The following is a 26,627-nucleotide window of genomic DNA, read 5'->3' on the forward strand; positions in this document are numbered from 1 at the left end:
GTTATTTTTTTATCATTTAAGTACATATATATTATACATTAATTAGGAGTATATTGCAAGTCTCTCAGCTGCCCATTGGTCTTATCTGTGCATAGAAAAAGATAGCATAGTGAGCCTATTTGGAACGTCTCATTTTTAGTAGAACTGTTTCTGAATCTCTCCAAAAAGTGTAATTATTGATTCTTCTGATACTTATTTTACTGATAGCTAAACAGGTTTAATATACATACTTTTAAACACATTTTGAGGACACGACCACACAGGTATGTCAACAATAGTTAGTTCGTTCGCCATGTTTATTCTTTCAAAATCATAACGATAAGTCTTCCCTCACAGAGTACCTTGTACTCAGCACAAAATGTACAGCCTCCTGGCCATAAATTCTAAATATTTTGTAGGTTACACATTCATTAGAATTAGCATGGCATATTCCTAATCCAGTTTAGCATGGAATATTTCTAATCAGCAAAGCTACACAAAGGACTGTTAGCCAAAGCAATATTGTATGCCTGTCTCTCTCTCTCCTGATGCTTTTAGAGCCCAACCTTTAATCAGGCTAAGGGGTAAAAGCTGAAGTGGAGTATTTTTTCCATGAAGCCACAGTCTGGGTGCTGCATAAGTGTTTAACTTTTATGGTTAGTAATGATATTCACTAAAGATTAGAAGAGAACCTAACAAAAATGTACAGAGGTTTCCGCATGCAGTAATGACTCAGAGAGTCATAACTGAATAATCATTACTGAATACTGTAAATTACTTAAATTTGCAAACTCATACTAAAACCAATGATAGATTTTGCACCTGATGAAACTGGTTTTCTGTTTGCTGCTACAGATGGTCAGATACATAAAATGGGGGTGATGGGCTATTAGATGTCTGGCACGTTTCTGGCAGGGTTGGCTCCACACACTAGGTATGTTTAGTAGGTAGATCAGCAATGCAGTGTCTAGATCGACAGCAGTACTAAGCTAGGGGGTTAGCAGAATCTAGTTGGTAAATCAGCAGTGGTCAAAACAAACCAGGTGTGGATGGTACTAAAGAACGAGACAGAATCCTAGCTGGGAATAAAGGAAGAGGTTGTAACCAGGGTTGATCAACCTTCAAAACAAGAGCAGTGAGTAAGCATATATTCAAAGTTAAGTACAGGTAGAGTATGACTGAAGTTGCTGAAGACTGAAGCCAAGAACAAATCAAATATGTAACTTGAGAGGTCAATTGGAATTTTTTAACAGCTATTTGGATTGGACAGTGGGCATTTCCTAGCCTCTGTCACCTGGATTGATCACCAGTGCTTCAGGTTGAGTACAGAAGCAATGACTGACAAGAGACAATAGTCTCTGCATCTTACTCCTCATCTTTCATCCTCTTTATTGCAGATATGCATACTACCTGCAAGGTTTTATAATATTCTAAACATTATATAATACACATTTCAATGTATTGTTATGTGCATGTTGAAAAGATTTTTTAACTGTTTCCTGCCCTGACAATAAGTGAAAGAAAATCAACCCAAAAGCACCTCAAACGGCAATAAAACCCAACAGTTGCTACAGTGAAATGGGAAAATACTTATAGGCTCATTTCCATGACAGTTCATCAAAAACTGCAGCTTATCAAAGTACAGTATATGTGCATTATTACTTTCCATGCTCCAGATCCACTTTGCTGTTCAGCAATCACATTTAGATACCTGTTACATCACGAGTACAACTATATGAATACTCCTGCAGTTATATATAATTTAATTAGTTATGTCATTTGTTGAACTGCCGATTTTTTGACTATAGATATCTTTGTTTATAGTTATATAAATTGTAACAAATAATTAGGCCTCATTCACACAAAAAGAAGTCTTAGCTTGATTTAGGCAAAGAAGATTAAAAAAATATGAAATAATGTAGTGAGAATGTACAAAAGAAAATAATAATTTTAACTCACTTTGTTTAACTTCAGTTTTGAAGAAAGACTTTCCTATTTGCCAGTAAACACACACCTGCAGACTTCTTCCAAGGCCTCTTTTTTTTATGCATTACTGCAGTTGGGGACAGATCATATAGCTCTGGGTCTGTCCACTGCATGAATTTGTGCAGCCACATTTATTACAGCCATGATGACCTGAAAACACCAGAAGTGGCTCTTGTGACGCCTCTGTCATCTGCTCTATCATTTCCCAGTAATTTCTGGAATACTTGGTTCTTCCAGAGTCTGTCCCTGGTGCCCTGCAAACACATGCCAAACACATGGGCAGGTGGGCTCTGGGCAGGTTTAGAGCATGAGTTGAGAATTCCTAAGGCCCCTTACACATGAGCGTGTCAGGAGAGGATCCATCAACACATCCTCTCCTGATCACAGCAGTACGGATCGGATGTCAACGCTGTGACATCTGTGCCTGTACAGTTTTTTCCTCCATCTTGAGATGGAGGAAAAAACTGAAAGTGTTTGACCCCATGTGTGTCTATGGGGAATCTGATGTAAATGGACATGTGTTTATTTACATCAGATTACCCCCGGTCCAGCTCGATCCGGTCCAGCTCGATCCGGTCCAGCTCGATCCGGTCCCTCGAAACTTATCAATGAACCGTCTGTTTTACCGAACTTAGCCAGAGCCGGGGCTAACTAGGTGTAAACACACGGTTGCCCATAGACTTGCACAGAGCGTCTGATCGGGTCCGGCTGAAAAACTGACAGGCAGACCGGATCGGAACGCTCATGTGAAAGGGGCCTAACACTTGCCAAATGTTACAGAACAGATCAAAATTGATGCAACACATTGCTAATTTTACATTTGTACTACACAGTTCAGTTTCAATTTAAACTACAGACATTGACGGTGCAAAAAGTTAGCTGAGCTTCAATAACGTGGCTAAAACACCTGCTCTTTAGGCTCGGCCTTAAAATGACAATACTCTAAGCAAAGCTCTCAGCTAATCAGTAGGGGGAGACTATGTCTGTGAAGGTTTTCACTCATCCAGGTCATCGTATATCTGTAAAAAATAAGTCAAGGCAACTGGACTTGTATTTTTCTTGAAAACGTTTCACCATTTTCTTGAATTAAGAAAGCTTTCCAGGGGCGTGGCCTAGCAATGGAGCCGTAGAGACGCGCGAGTACTGAGCTCTGCTCCCGAGTATACCCAATACAGCTAACTGACTGCAGCTACCGCACAGTAACCTACATGGTTGGCACCCGGAAACCCCGCCGATCAAACAAGAGGACCACCCGGCGGACCATACCTGGCTATTTCTCCCCAGCAGCCTCAGGATCCCACCGGCCTCTCCCGCAAACATGGCGTTGGTCGGCTATCTTGCCTCCCACGAGGCGCGACTCTCCCGGCGGGGTCCGGCGGCGCCTGCTACAGCCCTCTCATCTGCCGGGAACCCGGCCTCGGACCACTCTCCCATAAGGTCGCCGAGACTGCCGGACACAGACTCGCAGCCTGCAGACACTCTTCCACAGATGTCGCCGGCTCTGACTGCCCTGCTGGGTGATGACATCAGAGAGCTCCTGCATTCCCTGGCCACAAAGGAGGATTTTAACCGGCTCGCTCAGCAGGTAGAGGGGACATTGCGCAGGGAAATTGAGGGGGTAGCCCAAACAGTCACTGGACTGGAAAATAGGGTGACTGTGGCCGAAACATCGCATGGCGACCTGGCGGCCCGTGTTACTGCCTTGGAAACAGCCGCCGCGGCCCATAACCGCGCGTATGCCCTGCTATACTTGAAGCTGGATGATGGCGAGAACAGAAATCGTCGCAATAATGTCCGCCTGAGGGGGATCCCGGAATCAACTAATGGGGGTGACCTGCGGTCCTCAGTCCAAGCCATCCTAAACCAATTAATGGATCGTGACCCCTTGACACTCATAGAAATGGACCGGGTACACAGAGTCAACGGAACGGGGGGCCCTGATCGTACCCATCCCAGGGATGTATTATGCCGGATAAATTTTTATGTCCAGAAGGAGGCCATCATGCGACAGGCCTGGGCCAGGAAATCGGTGGACTTTGATGTGGCAGAAATCACAATTTTACCAGACCTGTCAAGGCACACATTATACCTCAGACGCCTGATACGCCCACTACTCACTCACATCACTGCAAGTGGTGCGTCATATAAATGGGGTCACCCCTTTCATCTTCAGGTACAGAAAGAAGGTGCAACCTTTCTGCTGATGACCCCTGAGCAACTCCCTGAGTTATTCTCTTTCCTGGGCACAGGTCCCATTGAGGTCCCGGATTGGCTTCTATCCCCCGAAGCCTCTAGACCCAGTCTACCAACTGCCCCCCGACCCCAGAGGCTTCGCAGAGGATGCTCTCGCTACCGCTCCAGAGGTGATCGACCCCAAGATCCGGCATCCCACGAGGACTGAGACAATGCTGCTCCATCCAAGTTCTTGGCCACCTACCTCTCCATGACTTCAGCTACTTCATAGATGGAGTCCCCAAGGGGACGTTTTTACACTCCCTCCGAGCTTCACCCAGACGAGACTTGGCCCACCAGATTCGGCTCACCACGGACATGCCCCCTGATCGCTTACAAATCCTTGACCCCAGGGTTGGACCCAACGGAAGGGTCCTCACTCTATTCCTATTTTCACGCTGAGCACCCATGGGGCCACCTGAGCATTGTTCCAAACCAGGAATTGCTCCCTGCAACCACTTCAAGACTCACTCCCGATAGCTCCCCCCCCCCATTACCCATCCTCACGGATTAAGATGTATCCTTCCAGAGTACACTGCTACAGGGGTCTATGACCAGACATTTACGTAGTTATTACATGGCCTGATATAGTCATGTGCGCTATAACCCTTTCTCATTTCAGGTTCCTCTGGACCGACTCGGGGTACCTTCATGCCGTTCTATCTGTACTAGTGATATGTATACAGCTGTACTTCTATAATGAATCTTCTCATGTGGCCTTCCCAGGCTGGGTGGCCCCTGTTCATTTCCCACACCCCGTGTCGGAGCAATGACAGGCGGCCAAATAAGTCAACATTGCAATATAGGGGCTGTCTACCACAATATTTGATATATGATGTCGGGTTTGAGGCTCCCAATACTAAGAGGCCAATTCTATAGTCAATGTCTGATGATATCTGCCACATGGCTTGACTTCTAAGAGACACTTCCTGGTACTGGGGCCTCGAACATTCCTATGGTTTTGTTTGACATATCGAGGGCCCTCCCTCGCGGGATACTTACCAGTCCTATTGGGGTATTGTTTAAGTACTGTTACGTTAATCTGTTTTATTATTAGTTGAACTGTTTGAAATGTAGGTGCCTGGGCCGGAGGGTCCTGGCAACCATAACCCGCTCGCCACGGGTAGTTATAACAGGGGTTGAAATACTAGGAGGTTACCTCCCTGATTTGGGTAATACGGGAGCACCTTGATACGCTTCCTTGCTTTACACTCCCCCAGTTAGGTCTCCTCTCCGCCTAGAGCGTTGAGGACTGTTTTAGCACTAAATACTTGTTTTATATATTGTTTGTCTTGTCCTTGTCGAACCCACTACCCACTAGTGTGGGCAGTTATCCCAACCCTAACACACCCTGCGTCTTCCTTCCACCCTTCCTTGCCTTCTCTGATGGCAGACATGGCCCATCCGGTAGATAGCTCAGCGGCAGCACTACCCACGAAATTCCTCTCATGGAACGTGAAAGGCCTCAAAGTTCCTGAAAAACGGTCGCGGGTCCGGGGGGACTTATGGAGACACAGGGTGCAGGTAGCTCATCTCCAGGAGACTCATTTTCAGACGGGCTGCATCCCACTCTCCGATCAACGTTTCCCATTCGCATACCATAGTTCATCCCCAGCCGCAAAAACTCGGGGGGGTCAGTATACTAATTGCCAGATCAGCAGGATGGCAACACTTGGCCACGTCGGCAGACGTGGAGGGCAGGTACCTGTTTGTCAAGGGACGATTCTATGACTCCCTAGTGACTTTGGTCAACATCTATCCCCCCAATTCTGGCCAGATCCAGTTTTTAGAGGAATGCCTCTTGGCTCTATCAGATTACGCAGAGGGGATACTTATCATGGGGGGAGACTAATTAAGATGGCTCCCGCAGCACTCCCTGACAGTACCTCCTCTATAATGTACCTGGTCGTGGGTGATCCTGACTTTGCCCCTAGCCTAGAAGACAACTCTTTCACACGCCTGGTGGAATCAAATCGCTTTAGGATCGGACATTTTCGACCTCTGCGAGACTACCTCAGCCTAGATTCACTTAGTGGCCTAGTAACACCCCCACTGCTACGCTGGCAAGCCCTACAGCTACGTAGCTTCCTCACTAAACGTAACGCCTCTGCGCCTCCACGCACAGAATTGACACCGTTTGAGGACATATGCTTGGAAGGCAGCTATGTAGACCATAATCTGTCCAAGGCCTACGCCCTGGCGACAATGCTGATGTACCACCCCGAGCCTAGTTTTATAGCAAGATGGGAGAGGAATTTGGCCACTACATTCACCCAAGATCAAAAGGACTACATGCTTCACTTTGCACACAAGGCCTCGATAGCTAGCTCAAACAGGATACAAAATACTTACCAGATGATATTATGTCCCTACAAAGTTGCACAAAATCTTTCCTCAGACCCCTCCGACATGTTGGAGATGCGGACAGGAGGACGGTTCCATTCTCCATATTTTTTGGTCCTGTCAATGCCTCTGGGAGTATTGGGATGCAGTCCTTCAGATTATCAAGAAGCTCACAGGAGTGTCTCTAGCTGGAGACACGGCTGCTGTGTTGCTCCACCTGTCCCCGCTGTCCAGGAACCGATACCGTAAATCCCTGCTGATACACCTGATCAACGCAGCCAGAGCCTGTGTTCCGCTGTGTTGGAAAAGTGTTGACCCACCCACGGTAAGGATGTGGATCCGCAAGGTGGATGAGATCCGTGTGATGGAGGAAATGACTGCTACCTTACACCACAGGGATAGCGCATTCCGTAAAACTTGGTTTTACTGGTTAGAATACCTCTATTCCCCAGAGTATGGTCTGCTAATGGTTGAGTGAACCACTGTACCATAACCGCCCACCACCTTTGAAACACCGAATCACCCATTAAGCACAAAGGTGGGATGCAGGATACTTCCAACATTTCTATGGACTCCGGCAGGATCCATGTCTGACCGTCACACATTTCCAGTCCTAACCTGATTTCTTCTGTTTCTCTTCGCTTCTTACCTCAGAGATCCGTGGCACAGGTAGCAGGAGTGGTGGATTTTCTATGTTTTCTTTGCAAGGGGCCATTTATTTTGATTTTTTTAGCATTTATTTTAGCAGCAAAGTAGCTACACTTAACATAGCAGCAGAAATAAATGTAAACATGCACATGTGTGTGTTCCTAGTTGTCTGATGTCAAACTGACAAATTAGCCCTATGGTTAAAGTAGGGTTACCTGATGAATACTGATGTAGCTAAACTTGGTCCAAGTATCTAAGCTTCACCTCGCCATTAAGGAAATGACCTGCAACTTACTGCTTGGCTGGATGAATGCTCTACAGACAAGTCCCTTTATGTAGCTATGACTTACTTTGCAGTAGATTCTCCATATAGTAGTGGCTACATAAGGTAATTTTATACATTTATACGTTTTATGATCCTTGACCACACATTCCTTTTCTGACAATAAATATATGTTCATCTTCACGTACATCTTTCACAAGATGTCAATGGTTAAAAAAAATAGGGTTTGCCTAAAGTTATTTTCCTTTTATTTTTTCTGCCTTATTGTTAATTTTGGTTGACTTTAGTGTAAATTCAGTGCTTTTGTTGTAGTTTTTTGTTTTAGAAGCTGAAGGGGTTTATAAATGTATATGTGTATTACTTGCAATTCAGTGTCTGCTCTCTACTGCTCTCGGCAATCTCTCACTCTCTACTGGAATCTTTCCCTCGCCTCTAAAGCATGCCCTGGTCACCCCAATACCCAAAAAAACATCAATGGACCCTACTGACCTACCAACCTTAACAATCTCAGACCAATCTCCTTACTCCCATTCACCTCCAAACTCATAGAACCCCTTATCTACAGCCGCCTGAGCCGCCACCTCGCTGATAACAACCTTCTCGATCCCTTAGAGTCTGGCTTTCGCCCCCTACACTCCACTGAAACTGCCCTCCTAAAACTCACTAATGACTTACTAACAGCTAAACGCAATGGCCACTATTCCTTACTCTTGCTATTAGACCTTCCTGCTGCTTTTGACACTGTGGACCACCTGCTCCTCCTCAAAAAACTCCACTCACTTGGCCTACAAGACTCTGCTCTCTCAGTGTTCTCCTCTTACCTATCTAAGCGCTCCTTTAGTGTCACCTACAAATCTAACTCCTCCCCTCCTCTTCCTCTTTCTGTAGGGGTCCCCCAAGGCTCTGTTCTTGGACCCCTTCTTTTCTCTATCTACACCTCCTCTCTTGGTCAGTTAATAACCCACATGGCTTCCAATACCATCTCTATGCCGATGACACTCACATCTATCTCTCTACTCCGCAAATCTCCCCCGTGATTGCCCTTGCATGTCACTAATCTACTAACTGAGATATCTGTTTGGATGTCGCAACACTTCTTAAAACATTGTAGCCAATAGTAGTAAAATATGCTCATGCTTTATAGCTTTCATGTTTTATTTTTCTTTTTAAATAGCTTTCATCATTTGATTTATTCTCTTGATATCATAACTGCGAACATAGCACAACATCTGGAACTCTGTGTACAGAAAGAGGCTAGTGAAGCTGAAAAAAAGAAATAAATCTGCTTTTACAGCTCGGCTACCTGGTTTCTGGAGATTATCAACAAACCAAAAATGGAAGGTTTGATTCTACAATAAAAATCTGTCATTTCCACTGCCTACATTTGGGAATAGAGTCAAGATGAACGATAAACTGTTGTGCTCACCAAAACATTTGTACGCTGAAACAATTGTTTGAATAGGAAGTTCTCAGCCATCCTTATTTTCTTTAGATGGCTGCAGGTAGCATTGTGTTTGCCAATAGGATGAGCTTTGAAATTGCTGAAGGCGATACAAGTCTTTCCTTCTGTGTGCAGCTTCAGTCAAGAGGAATCTGAAACACAAGCAAACATTTGCATAGCTCTCTACACAGGGTATTCCAGAAAAAAACTGCAGATTGTTTGGCATTTAGCTACATGGTAGTATGACTGAGTGCACTTTACACTTGGGTGAGCTATATCCCGTTGTGTTGACCACAGGGATTACACAAGGGGACACATGTATCATCAATCAAAGCTGGTTCCTGTGTCAAGTGCATCTGTTTCCACTTGCGTTGTTAGAATACTTTTCCAATGTTCATATCCATGCTGTTACTTTCCTTTTTTGCGTGTGTTCTGTTTAAATCTTCTGAAAAAGAAAAAAAAGTATTCGCAATGTCTATTTTACACAGAATAAAATACAGACCATATGTAAAGCCATCACCTGTCAAAGCCATGCATGGATGTGAGGTGATGTCATCATGAACAATGACATCATGGGGCCAAAATGCTTTTGTCACTAATGCAGTTTGAGAGCCTCTATTCCTGTATGCTAAGGCTTATGATGAAACGTACTCATAGGCGGTTAACACAAAAATGCTTTTCTAATCTAAACTGTTCGGAAAGTGGTTGTATGCAGGGATTTAGTGGTTATTTGCTGCAAAAGGCAGGTGCCAGACTGCATAGACAGCCAAATGATGTGATTTTTCTCTACTGCAATTAGAGCATTACAGCCAGTCATCTCCGGCCCCTGCCTGTGATTGGACAGTGAAGAAACAGCAACTGATGAGTCTATCCTTCTTCTCTGTCCATTTATCAGCATGTTATTTGTCTATACATTTGCATACATTACAACTGATTGGTTCCTAGTGCTGCCCCTCTCTCAGTCCGAACCTTGCTTTACAGAAGGCTGATATGAAAACAGATTCTGCTACTCATACTAGTTTTATTTGAAAATATGTTCAATTGTTTTTTATTTAATAAGTTACTACTATTGTGATTTTTTCTATACATCTGTCTGGAATTCCTTTTTAAGCTAGCTTTCTATTGCATAATGAATCAAATTTATAGTCCCATTCTCAATGTAAAAAGTCCTCAAGGTTACACCTAACATAACCTTTCTTTATTACAAAATATGACCTTATAAAGAACTTTCATGATTCTCTAGAACTGCTTATTTCTTTCTCTCTGATTACTTCTTCTTAATTAAATTGTGGGATGTTACAAGTATAATTACAGAAACAATCCACTTCATTGTAGTCAGCACCACTTCTCCAATAAATATATTTAAGGATCATTGCAATTCCGGGAAAATTATACAAGTTCCAAATTTGACTGAATAATTAAAGTTAAAAAGTTCAACGGCAAATGCATACATTTGAATAAAGATACATGAAGGGCATTTCATTCATTTGCACCAGCAAATATCTTGAATGGTTTAGGCTTGCTACTCTGCCTGTCCACTTTTGCCTTTGTACTTTTCACCATTCATCTCTATACATCTGTTTTACGGTGTTTTGATAATGTTGCATTGTACTGTAATTGCTTTAATGCTTATTTACCTGTATTTATTAATGCTATGCCATCCATAGCAAAATGTTTCCTTTCCCTTCATAAAAATGTGGAATTTTGTTTCTCAGGCTGTTTTGGGGTTTCCATATTATTTTATGTTGACAGAGTCTTTTTTAGTTTGGGGTGATCAAAGTGCAGAATTAATTTGTTGCTGTCCAAATGTTTTTGGAGCTGTCTTTTATTCGCAGCATGCTAATGCATCATTTCAAAGTGCCAAATTTCAGCCAGGAATTGCTCAACCTTTGGTGAAATAAACTTTTTTTTTTTTTTTCTCATTGCTAATGAACAGTAGAGTTTGCACACATAAGAGCTCTTGGCACGTGTACCTAACACATGTAGAAAACCCGTTGGTGCTGCGCCTATCGATAGCCTATTGATTCAAACATCTCAATACACAAGAGGTCAGGTAAGCTCTTGCTTTGCACTCCTGGCACTGAATCCACTATGCTTTGATACAGCCCTACTTCTTTTTATTGGCACTCCCAGGTGCAGAGTGTCAAATTGTAGCCTGTTGCCAGGTCTTTCCCATAAACCTGAGCTGTGTATTGACATCTGCTTCCATGTTCACTTGGCCTTAAAACAACTGTGAGGAACATTGGCAAATAACTTACAGCAGAACTTTATCCCAAAACAACAAGATAAAAGTGAATAGCCCATTTAAAGATAAAATAAGAAAACCAGCTTTTGCTTCAATATCCGCTCCTAATCCATACATTTTCCCTGCTGTACTTCTTTTTGTCTACCACCAAATGGCTAGCATCATTCAAGTCTCTTTCCCGTGAGCCCAGATCGCCCTGGACCTGCACCAAGCCTGTTGATGGATTGTGAAAGGAGAAGCAGCACATTGATGAGCTCATCTCTCTGTCGCTCGTTTTTTTCTTCCTATCAGCATTCTTCTTAGCAGCACAGGAACGGATTGGCTCCTGGTACTGCTTCTTCTTCTCACACACCGGTCGTGCTGTACAGGGACTACAAGATATACCAGGTCAGATTCGGGTACTTATACTTAATGCATTTAAAAAATACATTTAATTATGTATTTTTGATTACAGAGCTGCATTAAATTGTGTCTTTTTGTCCTGGTGATAATGGCTACTAGGACAAATAAAGAGGTTGAGTCTATCCAGTGGAGACAGCATAAACCTGACAGATAGTCTAACCCTTCCCTACTCCGTCCCTAGTAATAAAAAGGTTTTGACTATACATGCACTATAGCATACTGTATTATGTAGTTTGTCCCATTCCCATTATGTAGTTTGTCCCATTTTTTATACATTAAAAAATAAAAGAAATCAAATTGAATATTTGCAGACAGAACGAAACAATGTTTCAAATTCCAAAACCATAGTATACATGTAAAACAGCAAAGATCAGTCAAGGTCAAGTTTTTGCTAATTCAGTAGAATAAAAACCTGCTATACTTTAGCGACATTTTTCTTTGAAGCACATCATAATTATCTAGGATCGAATATTTTTTATTTTTTATTTGTTGGCATGACAAAGAATATCAGTCAATCTGCCTTTGGTTTAATGAATTTGCATCACTTCCTAGAAAGCTAAATTCCTAAATTCTGGCTGCTTAATTTGGTTTATTGCACTGTAAACTTTAGGTTGTTGTGTCAGCTGACGTGTGTAAATATTATTGCACTGAAGAGATTACAAAGTTACATTTTTTTTAACTTGAAAGTCTGTGGTAACTGAAATTGTGCATGTAATTGGCAAGTAGAAAAATCACAAAAAAAGCTGTAGCAAATAAATGTTTCCATCACATTACTAGTTAAGATGACAGATATTCATCACTAATGACGCTCCTACTGTTACACCTCATTCACACCTAGGTGTATTGGGAATGCGGGTTTTTTCCCCCCATTAGCTGTGCGTCCCCATTGATTTAAATGGGTGTGAAATGCACAGCAATCGTGGGAAAGTAGTTCATAGCGCATTTCTTTCCCAAAGCATTTTAACACAACTAAACATGTTGCATGCTCTTGAGTCGCGTTTGGCGCATGCTCACAGAACGCCTAGGTGTGAATAGGGACTTAAAATTACTAATGGCTAGTCAGCTGGTTCTGACCTTTCTAGGAAGGGATTAGAGCACCTCAGGTAGTTGAAGGCACTTTTTTACTGTAGACTTATATTTTTATTCTTCCATCTGACCAACTACATGTAGAGCACTGCATATACACTGATGTAATTGTTGGTCAAGAATCAAGGCAAGCCTCTGAGCTCAAGTCTCTTGCTAGTGCCAGACAGATTTTTAGGGAGATGTCTGAGTCTATGGATAGGCTTAGATAAGACCTTTTGTATATCTGTTTTGAAAGTAACATTTTGGGACATCATTGTAGGTTAGTACAAAATAACTCTAGATCAATATATTGTTTTAATCTTTTAGAATTCAATTTCTGCTCTTTCCTGAACTTAGACAATAACCACCACAAAAATGCCTAGCAACTTTTTCTTTAACACCGCTTTAAGGGCTTGTATAAATGTGCATACAGATCATGACTTGCAGTGGACCCTGTAATCACCAATACAAGTACATGGGACTGCAGCTTCAAATGTGATCAAATGTTGGTGTTAATTTTGACATTAACGTGATATTGAAGTCAAACGAGTTTCAGGCTATTTTAAATTCTGATAAAATCTCTTACAATGGATGCTGCTTCTTGATGTTTAAAAGTTTTAGTTTCTGAAGAATCAGCTGGTCCCTTGAGCACTGGAGATTATATCCTGTTTTAGGGTGACTCATTTCCCTTTTAGGGTCTTATGGAACCACCCTTGTGTGTGCTAGTAAGCTGTGTGTGTCTCCACAAACAAAGGCACAGCAAGGCAAGCCACTCCCCTCTCCTCTGCTCCACTCTCATCCTTCCTCTCTCCTTCCTACTCCCTTCCTTAAAGAAGAACTATGAGGTTAGTGATTTACAATGCTCATAGTTAGAGCCGACGTGTGACAATGAAACTGTCACAGGTCCTCATAGTTAGAATCTAACAATCCTCATAGTTAGAGCTGACGTGTGACAATGAAACTGTCACAGGTCGGCTCTATTGATTGAGAAGTGAGAAAACGGATACCGTTGCTCGCTCACTTCCCGATCATCTACCTGCATTGAGTGCTAACTGTCATTCACAGCTCCCCACAGGGATAACCCACCCCTCTCTGATCCTCCAGCGCTGACTGGAGGAAAGGACGGGGGAGGGGGCGGGCACAGCTGGCTCTGCCTCTAGATAAGGCAGAGTCCGCTGCCAATCAGCCAGCTGGGTGGCTCTCAACAAAATTGTCAGGATCCGTCCCGGCTGCAGGGCTCTCAGTATATAGCTTGCTATATACTGAGCTTTGGGTCACGGGACGATGTTAGTATATGTCCTCCTATGACCCTAAAGAGAACTGTGGGATAAAAAGGTTATCCTATAGTTCTCTTTCAAGCTAGTAGATGGATAGTTGCTGGAGAGTGCTCTGTTCCGTGTGTTCTTGTGCTGGACAGGAAATTCAGGGAAGTGTAGCTGAGAGAATTGGAGCCAGCTGTTTGTAAACATGACGATTGAAAGTATTTGGGCAAACATGTAAAGAAATACTTTGCTGGGCAATATCTATTTGTTTGATCTGGAATAATTTTTGAAAATACTACTCTAAGATTTGCAATTGCTTTTTGTGTGTTTAGGCATTTGGTCCAAATATTCTCTTATTGCTTTATGACCTGGGGGCTCTTGTTTGTTAAATAGACCTTGTTCACAGATCATTAATTTAACCACTTGAAGACCAGGTGTTTAGACCCCCTTCCTGGCCACGCCATTTTTCAGTATTCAGCGCTGCAGTACTTTGACTGACATTTATTCCGTCATGCAACGCTGTACTGAAATTAATTTTATACCATTCTTTGGGAGCAGATAGAACTTTCTTTTAGTGATATTTAATCATCACTGCGAGTTTTATTTTTTCGCTATATTTAGGTAAAATTACTGAAAATTTTGCAAATTTATTATTACCCAATTATTTTGGTAAAATATAAAAAATGAGGCCACGTCGGGCAAATAGACACCAAACATGTCAAGCTTAAAAATTGCGCCTGCGAAATCGCAAAAAAACTACCATACCCAAAGTTGACCATAGGCGATGCTTTAAAAGTTTTTACCGCTCATCAGTTTAGTTTTATCAGTGATTGATGGCCCTAAAATGATTGCTCTCACTGCGATGTTCGCAGCGATATATGCGGCGTAATGGGCGCAATCGTCGTTTTCGCAGGTATGCACACCTGACGCATGTTTGCATGCGTGTATGTATGGGTGGGGACTTTAAAAACATTTTTTGTTTTTTTTTAATTCTTTTTTATGTCTAACTTTAACTTTTGTTTTTGGAAACTTACATTTTTTTCCTATCTTTTTTTTTCACTTAACTTTATTGCTATCAGATACGGGGCTAAGAAACCCCCTTATGCAATAGCAAAATATGTGACAGGCCCTCTTTATGGAGACCAGAGGTCTCCAAGACCCCTAATGTCACCTAGGACCCCCCTGAAGAAGCTGATGAAGCACAGATCTGCTTCAACAGCCAGGCGGATCGCTTGTATGTTAACGGGCATCGCTGCCTGTTTTTAAATGTAGCGTCTTTCCTGCTTGTGTGCGCCGCACGGCGCGCCCGAGTGGGCGGGGCTAACAGGCCTGTTACATCCAAGAAGCTCTGCATCACATTACTGTACACAGTCTCTGGCTCTTAAAAAACACACACAAAGCTTCATTTAAAAAAAAATCACACACATTCATTAAAACACACACACACACACACACACATTAACAATTAAAATAGTTATTTAAAAAACGTCCCCCTCTCCTGCTTACCTGTTTTGCAGGAAGGGGGGCTGTATCCCTGGGTCCAGTGGAGAATCTGCACTCTGGCTGATGCAGGCATACTAATCGATCCCTGACAGTTAGCAGAGGCACCACGAGGGAGCGATCAGTATGATCTGCATCAGCAAGAGATGCAGATCATACTGATTCCCCACTTGACGACCAGGGAATTATTTTCATTCAATATATTGCCTGTTCGGCAATATATTAAATGAGATGTGGGCGCTTGCCAGGTTTAAAGATGGCCGCCACTGCTTGCGGCGGTCATCTTTGAAAACGAATGTACAGTGGAGAGACCCCCTGGGGACACCGGGTGAGGCATCCCAGGTGAGGGTCTGGAGCGTGCGGGCCCCGTCCTCCTCTGGTGCTGCGGGGACACGGCCACATCCTGGCCTGTCACTTGTACGGCCGATACCCATGTAAGCTGCTTGGGCCCCTAAGGCTGGCCGGGCCCCTTACATCAATATCGGCTGTACCCCCCTGACGGCGGCCCTGCTCTTAAGTATTCCCCTTCACTCCTCCCCCAGCAGCTACATAAAAGAAGGCAGGTGAGGGAAGGATGAAGTAATTAGACCCTTCCAGAAGAGGAGAGGGCAAGGAAGGAGGGGGTTGTGCTAAGAAATGGACTCTCTAAAACTGGCCATACACCTTACAATTATGTGCAGATTTTCTGTGGTCAGATGGAAAAGGTGCAACAGATTCCTCCATCTACACTTAACTGTGTGGATGGAGTAATCTCCACCTGGGCCAATCTGTTGCACTTTTTCCATCTGACCACAGAAAATCTGCAGATAATTGAAAGGTGTATGGGCACCTTAGAGTGGTCAATTTTTTTTTTTTGCAAAGAAAGATATTGTAAGTGAATACAAAACTGTATGGGAATGTAAACACTGCAAACGATAATTAAAATACTTTTTAAATCATAACATTTGTTGTGCTTTTTTGGTGACAAGGTCTCTTTAAATTCATGTACCAAGTGCCTAGGTTTGGCATCTTTGTATGGAAACAATTCAGAAAATGATCTATTCTTACGTGTATCAAAACATAAAAATAAATCAGGAAGCACATTTTATCAGTGCTCTTGCAAAGTTGCGTTTGCCACATTAGATGCTCCCCTGGAACAACTCAGAAAATAATGGTTCCTATTTGATCTGAATTGTGTTTTACCATCATTCCAGTAAAATTATGTTGGAGACTTTAGAGAAGTGCCAAAAGCAGGACATGAGCATATGTGGAGTGCAATTACCAGTTGAGGATACACATCCACTCCCAGTACCTTGGGAATTAGCAGTTTGCACACATTGCCCTGACCCTTAACCTGGAGTTTTTCCAAAGCCTGTGTTCATGCTGATTATTCTGACAAATCATATAAATAATAAAAGCCTAGTCCTCAAAAAGGAATAAAGACAATCCTGCAAAAGCATTTGCCCTTTGTAATTTATAAACAATAGAAATTATATTTATCCAAACAGCACATGCCAATAGCATAATTAATTACTAAACTAAATAAAGTGTTAAGCCTAATGTACAAACACTACAGCAAATACAAAATATCTGTATTGACCACTGAAAAAATAGGGCAATTGCTTTTAATTTTTAAGCTGTGTTAGAAAAAGTATAGATACAATTTGATCACTGGCAACATCCTTATATTCTTTTTTCTCTTTTTATTCAACAGTTACATGTGCAAAAATAGCATGATTTCATATACATTTTTTCTTTATTCTGTTATGCAATGTAACAAAATGAGACTAAATAAGGACAGAGTATGTTTTGCTGTTGTTTTCCTTTTTTTTTCCCAAGAGAAGATAAATGTTTTAGTGAATAAAGGGAATAATCCTTGCTGAACTGATTTCATTCAAAGTCATGGAATCAATTTAGGTGCAGGTGCTGGCGTACTGCATATGGTGGATTTAAATCTTTGCAAGTTGAAAAAAGGGGAAATTATAAGGGCAACTTTTAAAGAAAAAGGCCAGCTTTGGTGAGGCTCAAATCTGTTTTACTAATGGTTATATACACACAGGTGCAAAACAAAGGCTTTGCATATGGCTTTCAAACATTGTGAAGCAACTCTTAAAATGTCAATCTAAAACCATTATGATGTGAGGTGGGGTTTTAACAGCATACACTACTAGTGGGGATTACGTTATAAAACCTATAGCAGCTCATAGAGTGTAACATCACTCACAGTTACTTGACTGGCCATGAAATTAAAAAAAACTGAATCATCTAAAAATAACAAACAATGGTAGAAGTACATGTATCAGTCTTTTCAAAGACAAATATAAAAGTATCTTCACGGCAATGTAAGAAGAAAAAAAAAGGAATCAAACAAATTAGGCTGCCCTTTGAGGTCTTCAAAGGCTGCCAAATAACGATACCCTAATGAATGGAAATGTAACTCATGCTTGAAGCACCAGAGAATGGCACAGCCACTAAGACAAAAACCAGGACCCATCAAAGTATGATCATGTGCTGTGCAGTCTGCAAATAAACTGTATAACATTACTGAGTGCATTTCATTCCAGGCATGCTGCTGCCTGAGAACTGAAATCATATGCTGCTCACACCATTGCTGAATGTAGGTGTATACTGTGTGCATGCATCACCCAAGTGTACTTTTCACTTCTAGTCTGTTGCTCCGGCCATGTGCAGGAGATACCTACTAACTCAGCATGGAACATAAGCTTGCACCTACCCTGCCATTCACCAACATCTCCAATAACTGGCTGGGTATATCATTTGAAGGTTGTCTGTGGAAGAGAACTGTGGGCCTTTGTAAGTGCACTTTGGGATCTGTGTTCTTTGTTGCAAACCTTACTTGGCCTGAATTCCATTTGTTTGCTACCTGCCCTGGTTTCATCCAACACTCTGGCCGCTACTTTAGGCTCCATTCACACATGGCGGTAGCATTTTTCACGCAGTTTTATTGCACGGAAAACCCAGTGGAGCGAAACGGCTCAAACTTATAATATATGCGCGGGTGCCGAACATTTGCAGCTATTACTATAGCCAGAATCCACCATAAAATCATGCTTGTCCCATTTTGTGGGACGCGTGGTTTTGTACATCGCAAAAGTTTGAACAATGCACATTAAAGTGTATTCACATGGCCAAATATGTGCGGACTACTGCTCCTGTGTGAATGGAGCCTCATGATTTGTTACTGACACCAGTCTTGTTCAGTTTTGGTTTCATCTGACTGCTGTGTTCTTGTATCTGCTCTGGCCTCTGGTCTGCCTGTGACTTTGCTCTGACTAATTGCCTGGTCTTTCATCTCCTCATATGATATTGACCTATGGCTCTTTGGCCATACTTTTTGTCATACGCCTACACCCCTCTTGAGGAAAGATCAAGTCATTCAGGGCTCTTGCACAAGGGTGTTTAAATTACTGATATTTTACGCAGGATCTTGCTGGCAGAGACTGTCTGAAAAAATCCTGCATGCACCCTGCCATTCGCTGAAACTTTCAATGGCTGAATAATGGCCTGAATTCCAGTTGTTAGCTACCTACCCTGGTATCCTCTACCACTCTAACCTCTACTTTATGATTCATGAATGACACCAGTCTTATAGAACTTCAGTTTCAACCTGCCCTTGTGGCCTTGACCTGTACTTAACAAAAGTGACCTAAATATGTAAACAGAAACTTCCACTCAGTAAAGATCCCCTTTAAATAATTAACTTTTTAATTCAATCTGGTAAATATGAACTATTTCATATGGATGGTATGTCATATACAGATAGCAGGTGGCATTCAAGGCTTCTTTTTGCATGCTTTCCATTGTGCTCTGACAATGTTTTTAAAAGCCTGCTTTTTACAGAGGTCAATTGCTCAAGGTGACATTTACAAACACAAGTGAATGAGCAATAGGAGTGTCTCATCCCTTATTCAACTGCTTTTAGTAGGAAAGATAGGGAGCTATTTTGCTGCACTATTTAACTAACCCATAGTGCTCTGAAAAATCATGTGTCATTAAACAGTTATTTTTAAAATACACTGTGTATAAATATATTTTAATACTTAAAAAACAAATTTAACAAAATAGTATAACACTGATCTAAAACTATAATAGTTTTCTTAGTTACTTGAAGGTAGGTCTATTTAACTGCATTTACTGACTGGAATTGGTAAAGCTGGGGTCAGGTTAGGAGCTGTTATGTAAGGAAAGGGATCAGCCTTATCATCTCTTACATTTTTTGACAGCTCCAGTGTTTACCAATGGGGTCAGCTACCCACCAGTGAAAACTGTCAGCAAAAAGATATTCATAGAATACATATCCTTTTAGTACCTCCTAGAGTTGTCACAAATTGGTACACAACTTGTTTCTCGAAGTTCACCAATGTCTATTTTGCTTTTCTCTTTCTTGCTCTTTCTTCCTTTATAACTGTGCCTTGAGTCCTGCTGTAAGGACAGACTTTGTGCCAACAGTCCATGAGCACTAACATAAACATTTGATGTTTGTTTAAAGTGTATTCTCTAACAAATTGATTAATCACATTTGTTTATTGTTTTAGGATTACTCATGATTACTCATATAGACATCATTGCAATAATTATGTGTTTCAGCTTTCTGCAGCCCTCAGAAAATAGATTAAGTTATAGTTCGGTTGTATTCCAGAGTTCATGGAAGAGAGAATATCACCTGTGTTTGATTCACTAGAAGCTGAAAGAATTTATTAATTTTTGGCTAGAAATTGATGGAATTTTCTTTGTAGGTTTTGGCAATTATTTTATTTTTATCATAGAGAAAAACTGAGTTATTCAAATGGAAGAATCCCAGGATTCATACAAGCTATACTTGTCCACAACCGTTATGTTTTAAGCTGTATGTGTAATTATATGGCAGCCTGATATATGTTGGTTACAATTACAATCTGCACCTACATGTTTTTGAGGAAAGACTATAGGGCTTCCAGAGATTTTCAAGAATCCCATTATTTTCCATTCCTTTCTCTAGATATGCAGGAAACAAAGTGAAAGAGAGATGTAATGTGATGTTATGTTTACAGATCACTGATTTTCTGCTTGAATCAGTCAGAGACCTGCCAGTGTAGATTAACCTTTGTGACAATAGTGAAGTCTGGCAAGCCCCCAACTCTGTGAAGAGGATGGGGAAGTTGTATTGTACACAGTACAACCCTAATTTCCCCAAGATTTGCAAGCCAATAACTGAAATAGTCAGATATTCAGATTTAAATCTCATGTCTGTGGTGGGCAGCTAGAGAAGGTGACACATTTTATAAAGCACATTGAACAGAACTCATACCAACGTAATACACATTTGACACACAGTAGAGGAGTTAGAGTTAGATGGAATAGAGAGGAGAGAATCTCTGAATGTTTTAATTAGAAACGAAAAAAGGTTTTCCTTTGAGAAGAAGGTACCGTAGTGTGCACTCTCTTACATTTCTGTCTGGGCATGGCAGCGATTGATACAGACAAATGTTTCAAAAGATCAGTATTGCAACAGCAGATGCTGTGAACAGTGTTTGTATCCATTAAAACACACGGGGGTGGCTACTGTGTGTGTGTGTAAAAGGTTAACTGTGTAATTAACCTGCCCAGTGACAATCACTCTCAGACTGCTGGTGCTTAGATTGTTGTGCCAGAACAGGCAAATCTCTGCACAGGGAAAGGTTGTGTGTCTAAAATTTCACATTCTGGTCTCTAGCAGTGGGATCTGAGCAATGTAAATCTCTTCACAGCCAATAATTAAAAACCTACTTAAAGATCATTTTGATGTGCAATACAAATACATTATTATCAATTACAGTGTATGCAGCATGTATATTTTGAACATTAGATTGTCTGAAATAATTATACTGGTTGGAGAAATTAGTGCCCAACCTAACTTCATAAGGCCCCCTAACAGTGCATGTTTTCTCATTTGTTTTCACAGATTCACAAATGCAAAAATTAGTTTTGTCCCCTTACTCAGGTTACTTATGAGAGGGGAAAACATACATTATTAGTATGCCTTGAGTACCAATGATCCAGTCAGTTTATCAGCCTATTCTTGTTGTATGTTTATTCCTGTAGTTTACCTCTGTAAACTACACATACAGTCAGAACTAATCACAGTTTCTTAGGTGCCAACCACATGGTCATATACTTTCTTTTAAATAATGAACCTAAATCAACAGTGGCCATTTTTTTTATCGGCCACAAGCAGCTATATTCAATAAATAGTGCAAGGAGTGAGGTATTAATTCCTAAGCATTGCACCTACAAAAAGCAATCAGAAATCATCTTGTTTCATAATAATTAGCATGAAGAAGACTGGAGATTTGTGCGCTCACCAAAACAGTGTAAAAGTAATCGTTTTGAGATGCAAAATCCCGGGTTCCAGACTGATCTTCATCTAAAGGGATGTTCCAGTACAGTGTTAATGCTTATTTCTGGTGTGGCGAGCGTTCCTTGCTATGTAGTTAATGGTTTAAACTAAAGACACCACAAACTCCTGGCCAGCAAGGTGACGAGTGTGGGGAGTAAGCTGCTATCATGCAGGGACTTTGTGTTGGGTTTCCTGGCTGTCAGTCAAAGCATTTTGAAGAGTAAGCGCTGGTCTTCCTCAGGACTAAGCAGACAGTGTTTCTCACCTCTCTGCTTTATTAGCTCTAGTTAACTCCTTCCTGTACAAAGTTCTCTTCCAGTGCAATGATATTACAAAGAACATGCAATCATTACAGAACCGGTGTTATCATGATTTCCATTGGATAGTATACTGAGGAGCCCATTTGCCCCTCTCAAATAGTGACAATAACTTTGCCCTGTTGTAAAAATCCCATATTAAATTCATAAAATAATTCTTGTAATTTGTATATGAGCCAAAATGTAAAAGATTTTGAAATTGAAAGGGTTGTTTATTGCAGGCCTATCCCAGACAATTAAAACTATGTAATAGGCACAAATAGAATACAAAAAAGGATCAAAGTAACAAAAAAAATAAGTTAAAGTAAAAAAACTGTGTGTATATATATATATATAACACACACACACACACACACACACACACACACACACACACACACACACACACACACACACACACACACATATTCAAATAAAAATATCTGTAGAAATTATAAAAAAGGAAACGTGCCTCCAGAAAACAAACGAAAAGACCACTCAGTCCAATGTACCTAACTGAAACCAAACAGTTCTATTTCTGCATTTGAGACCCCATGGCATTAGTGTATACATATTGTATATCTATCTGTTTCAGGACATAATTATAATATAATCCCCTCCTTTAGTTCCACTACTTATCCTTTCAATTGCCCAGAAATCTGTACCACAAAGATTGTTGCGCATCTTTTTATAATGTTTGTATAGTAGGTGTTTTTTCTTTCCTCTCAAAATCCCATGAATATGTTCTCTCCTTAATCTAATCTTAAATTTGAATTTGGTCCGACCCACATATTGTTTTTTACATAGGCACTGTATGCAATAAGTTACACCCAGAGTGTCACCAAACATGTCTGACTTTGTTGCACCTATAGGCCATACTTCTTAAACAGCTGATGAAACCCTCTTTTCACATCTAACCAGTAATCCTCGTTTCTTCTCTTAGTTTGTATGGTAGGGCAATCTTCAGAGATAGATTTGGTGCTCATTTAAAGATGAAGGATGGTTTTTCCTTTTAGTATATCCCAATGTTATATACCCCAGATAAACTGGGGTATATAAACTCCCAGTTTATATACCCCAGATTATTATCTGTTGTATATTGTCCTGGGAGTTACATTCAATAAAATAGTAACACCTTTATTATTGGATGTGGCAACTTGCATTTTATTATCACATTTTTGGATTTTAGGAGTTATGTTCTTTCCAAATTCAGCACCTCTGTGTCATCAGATGTTTGACTACTTGTAAGGATGTTTTATGTGCCAATATATTTCTAATTGAGTCCTGTCACAAACTCAACCAATTGGTCCTGAGAAACTTTCCGGATGAGAATCATATCATCTAAATAGCATTTAGGATGAGGACAACGCTCAGTTGGCCTTGGTCCAGATGTATCTGCACTCCCAGTCGGCCATATACAGAGTGGCATAGCTGGTCATGGGTATTCATGTTCATAAAGGCATCATTAACTTTAAAGTAATTATGTATAAGTATGAAGCTTATCTCCTTCACAATAAACTTTATGTTTCATCAGCTTCTAAAAAAGATCTAATCGCTTCAACATCCACATCCAATAATTTATTGCATACCTAAGTTATTTAGGAATTAAGCATCTGTACTTTTGCAGACGTATATCAACATAATGTAGGAGGCTGGAGGTGAGGCAGCCTATCTCAGAAACAAGCTGGAACACCAGACTAGCACATCACTTAAGGTCCCTTCCACACAGGCAACTGACGGTTCCAATCTGCAGGGGATCCATGCACAAATCCCATGCAGATAAGAGCAGTTCTGAATGCATGTCACTGTTGTGACATCTGTGTCCATCCAGTTTTTTCCTTGACATAGAGGAAAAAAATTGAAGTTACCAGACATGTTAGGACTAAGGGGAATCGGATGTAAATGGACATGTGTCAGCTTACATGAGCTTACCCCCTATCCACAATGATCAGTCCCATCAAAATAGAACTCTGTTGTCATCTATTTAGCTGCCCGTAGACTAACATCGGGCTTCCAATAAGATTTGGCTGGAAACTGACAGGCAGATCTGATCAGATCTGATAGTGACCTTGAATAAAGAGCAGTCTGGATCACATAAACATTACATTCACAGCCTGTGGTGACTGCTCTCATGTGTCTATTTAACTGCTAATAAGTTGCTATGTTTGCCAGTTTGTTGCAACTCAAAACTAATGTGTTTCCACTGTTTTGTTGAGCACAAAAATCTAAAGTCAGCTTCACATTGTATATACATTATATATATTTAGGGATATCAGTTTTAAGATATCGCAGCAACAACTAATACTCTCAGCTCCACAATCAAAGCGTAAATTAAGTGTTATGTATAAAAAAAGTGCTGACAAGCAGGCTTATTATGACTGTGATTATATTAGATCCTCTTATGTACCTGTCAGCACGTTGTTTCTGTACACTCAGCCATGCATGCAAAGCTCAGTGCACATTCTTGGCAGTATTCTTTCTGACAGGAAGTAACTCTCATGAGCATACGCAGGAGTTACTTCATCTGACCCTGGCCAATCAAGCAGCCAAAGAATCTGAACACGGAGGAAGCCCGGGACGCAGATAGAAGTGCCAGTGTTGGAGAAGAGTGCTGACATAGCAGCTCTGGAGGGGATTCCTTTGGCAGGTAGGTCTGCCATAATGTGCTAATATGATACGCACACTAGCACATTATGGCTAAAAACTCCTGGGAGCCATTTTTTATTTTTGTTACTTTGCTTCCGCTCTATAATAATTAGCACCTTGCTTTTTATTCTGACATTGAATAAAACTACCGGTGTTTGACTCTCTGTCACACTTTCCTGTGTGATGATCCGGTGCTGGGTTTTACCTCCTGTCAGAGCTGCTTGGCTTCCTGCCAATCCACTCTGAACCCCTCCATTAAAAGTCCAGCTCACTTGTTCCACGCCGTTCGAGCAATGTGTCTTTACACTCATTCGGACTTCCTGTTTATCGCTTGCCTTTGAAATCCCTCCAGTTTGCTATTACCTACCTTGTTCCCTGTGTCTCTGGATTCCCTCCTGCTCCTAGTGAGATCCTGCACGTCCAGCAAGTGAATTGTTGTCATCATCTTCTTCAGTGAGCCCACCTTCCATGCAGCCTCGCTCTTCAGTGTATCCTGGATTGCTGTGTTGTTGCTGCCTCCTCTCACACTATTGTTTGGACTTCTACCCTTGTGTCACTCAGTATCAAGAACCACTGTCTCTGTGTAGCATCAGATATATAAATACACCTATTAAACAGTGCCTTAATATGAACTTGTGTCCAATAGGTAGATGCCAGCACCCAAAGTACCTGCAATGTCTTCTCTTCCATATATGTAGCTTTATAATACAATACTTAAAGAGGATTCTGTTGTGAATGTGTAACAGATGTCTAAGGAATGTGTGTGTGGTCAAGAGATGACAACTTATCAGTTTTTAAAAAAAATTCTGTCTACAAGAACTTTTTATTAAGCAACATGGTACAGGTCATATGAGGCATTGGCTCCAGACAAAGTAGACCATTCACACTGTAATACTTTCACTTTAAGATTAACATCCTTGAAAGTGTTTTTAGTGTTTTATTACAATGGTATTTACTTTGGCTGTACATACTGTATGACGCTTAATATCTAGTTTCCCGACGTGACCCTTATGCAAACTTTGTGACATTGTATTTAGGTCTTCACAGTTGCCGCTCAGATGTTAGTATCACAGAAGAACTCCTGTTTAAACAAAAACATTTCTGCAGTTTCCAGTGGCAGAACTGCTTATATCTCAAAATGTATCCTTACTACTTTTATCTTTATAGATTCTAAACCAGGCAACACTTTCCTATGTGTGTCCAACCAGCTTTCAGGTCATTGGGAGTTAGTATACTGTGTCTGTACATGCCCTTAACGTCAGCAGCTAAGACATGCTTAGGTGCAGGAGTAGCCAAAAACGGGTTCTGCTTTTTTTTTTTTTTCCATACGTGTACTACTAACATAGGCATAGCAGCCTCATATTTACTATTTTTTTTTACCACCAAAGATAGCTGTAGTCTTTCAGAAATAGCATTGTAGTCATGGAATTGTATCACTATATACTTACATTTAAATTGGGTAGGAAGAACAACATAGCAATGTCATTTAGGTATTTTTGCTCTTTTATGACGTTAAATGATGCACAGTATTAATTAGAATACAGTGTAGCGCTACCCAACCAAAGGCCGCTTTACACTTTTGGATGGGCTTTATTAAACTAGCAATAAGCCCTGGAAAGAGATAAACTGAATAACAGGATAACAATATCAAATGCAATGATATGATACAATCGCTCAGCAGATTAAACCAGCATTGGTGTTCGTTCACTTTACCCGCCAGTGGGAGGCCTTGCCTGAAATGCACTGAGCGAGTGGTGAACGACACTGTCAATTACACAATGCAGTGATACTGTTCAACAAGTATCTAAAAGCAATATGACTATAATAGCCTATCTAGGTCTTGTAGGTTCTTGCTAACCACTGGCCAGTGGAAATTCTACACACACCCAAAGTCTGCATGCGTTGGGGCCCTTTAAATTCTGTGATGGAGTACTCAGCCTTTGG

The sequence above is a fragment of the Nanorana parkeri genome, unplaced genomic scaffold (assembly GCF_000935625.1).
Source record: "Nanorana parkeri isolate BGI_ZX_2015 unplaced genomic scaffold, ASM93562v1 scaffold250, whole genome shotgun sequence".
In the NCBI taxonomy this organism is placed as follows: Eukaryota; Metazoa; Chordata; class Amphibia; order Anura; family Dicroglossidae; genus Nanorana; species Nanorana parkeri.